Source organism: Petromyzon marinus, unplaced genomic scaffold (assembly GCF_048934315.1).
Source record: "Petromyzon marinus isolate PM22_M1 ecotype Great Lakes invasive population unplaced genomic scaffold, UKy_Petmar_22M1.pri1.0 PM_G_Scaffold_6, whole genome shotgun sequence".
NCBI lineage: Eukaryota > Metazoa > Chordata > Hyperoartia > Petromyzontiformes > Petromyzontidae > Petromyzon > Petromyzon marinus.
In genome coordinates, this window is record NW_027423013.1 from 247501 (window position 1) to 250000 (window position 2500).

Here is a 2500-nt window from a genome sequence, read left to right on the forward strand (position 1 = left end):
ATTTTCGTGTCGCCACATTGCATGCGAACCGCATGAAACTTCCAGAGGCATTTGCAGCAGAAATGCATGTGCAGTCAAAAAATTGAATATTTTTCACGGATAGACCCCGTGAAACGCTAGAAATTGGCGGGGATGTGTCTCTTGTGGCTCACGGGGCTGTTAGGGTGGCACAGAAATCCCTCGGAATGGGAAAAAACGGGTCATTTTCGTGTCGCCACATTGCATGCGAACCGCATGAAACTTCCAGAGGCATTTGCAGCAGGAATGCATGTGCACTCAAAAAATGTGATATTTTTCACGGAGAGACCCCGTGAAACGCTAGAAGTGGGCGGGGATGTCTCTCTTGTGGCTCACGGGGCTGTTAGGGTGGCACAGAAATCCCTCGGAATGGGAAAACGGGTCATTTTCGTGTCGCCACATTGCATACGAACCGCATGAAACTTCCAGAGGCATTTGCAGCAGGAATGCATGTGCACTCAAAAAAGTGAATATTTCTCACGGATAGACCCCGTGATACGCTAGAAATTGGCGGGGATGTCTCTCTTGTGGCTCACGGGGCTGTTAGGGTGGCACAGAAATCCCTCGGAATGGGAAAACGGGTCATTTTCGTGTCGCCACATTGCATGCGAACCGCATGCAACTTCCAGAGGCATTTGCAGCAGAAATGCATGTGCAGTCAAAAAAAAATTGATATTTTTCACGGATAGACCCCGTGAAACGCTAGAAATTGGCGGGGATGTGTCTCTTGTGGCTCACGGGGCTGTTCGGGTCGCACAGAAATCCCTGGGAATGGGAAAACGGGTCATTTTCGTGTTGCCACATTGCGTACGAACCGCATGAAACTTCCAGAGGCATTTGCAGCAGGAATGCATGTGCACTCAAAAACTTCTATATGTTTCACGGATAGACCCCGTGAAACGCTAGAAATTGGCGGGGATGTGTCTCTTGTGGCTCACGGGGCTGTTAGGGTGGCACAGAACTCCCTCGGAATGGGAAAAGGGGTCATTTTCGTGTTGCCACATTGCATAGGAACGCCATGAAACTTCCAGAGGCATTTGCAGCAGAAAGGTACGTGCACTCAAAAATTTTAATATTTTTCACGCATAGACCCCGTCAAACGCTAGAAGTTGGCGGGGATGTCTCTCTTGTGGCTCACGGGGCTGTTAGGGTCGCACAGAAATGCCTCGGAATGGGAAAACGGGTCATTTTTGTGTGGCCACATTGCATAGGAACGGCATGAAACTTCCAGAGGCATTTGCAGCAGGAATGCATGTGCACTCAAAAACGTCTATATTTTTCACGGATAGACCCCGTGAAACGCTATAAATTGGCGGGGATGTCTCTCTTGTGGCTCACGGGCGCTGTTAGTTAGGGTCGCACAGAAATCCCTCGGAATGGGAAAAGGGGTCATTTTCGTGTTGCCACATTGCGTACGAACGGCATGAAACTTCCAGAGGCATCTGCAGCAGAAATGCATGTGCACTCAAAAACGTCTATATTTTTCACGGATAGACCCCGTGAAACGCTAGAAATTGGCGGGGATGTGTCTCTTGTGGCTCACGGGGCTGTTAGGGTCGCACAGAAATCCCTCGGAATGGGAAAACGGGTCATTTTCGTGTTGCCACAATTGGCATACGAACGGCATGAAACTTCCAGAGGCATTTGCAGCAGAAATGCATGTGCACTCAAAAACGTGAATATTTTTTCACGGATAGACCCCGTCAAACGCTCGAATTTGGCGGGGATGTTTCTCTTGTGGGTCACGGGGCTGTTCGGCTCGCACAGAACTCCCTTGGTCCACCTGATTCGTGCATACAGGCAGCAACTAAAACTCTGTAAACCTGCTGTGAGGACATCTAAACAGTGGACCAGTGAGGCTGTGGAAGATTTGCGGGCGTGCTTAGACTGTACTGACTGGGATATGTTCACGACTGCTACCAATAGTCTGGATGAACTCACAGAGGCTGTGTACATCAGCTTCTGTGAGGACTGCTGTATCCCAACACGTACCAGGGTGAACTTTAACAACAACAAGCCCTGGTTCTCAGCAAAGCTCAAAAGGTTGAGGTTGGAGAAGGAGGAAGCGTTTAGGAGTGGGGATAGAGACAGATTCAAGGAGTCGAAGAACAGGTTTAGCAAAGCGGTGAGAGAGGCTAAACGACTGTACTCAGAGACACTAAAACACCAGTTCTCTACTAACGACGCTGCTTCTGTCTGCCAAAGGGCTCAGGCACATCACCAACTACAAACCCAGAGCGCCCCACACCACTAACGACTCCCGCCTAGCCAACGACCTGAACGAGTTCTACCGTAGATTTGAAAGACAATTGGACTGTCCTGAACCACCCCTTCCCACCCAAGAGGCCCCATCCCCCACCCATACTACAGAAACGACTCTCTCCTTTCAGGAGGGAGAAGTTAATGGGCTTTTCAAGAGGCAGAATCCACGCAAAGCAGCCGGGCCGGACTCTGTCTCTCCAGCCACCCTCAGGCACTGCGC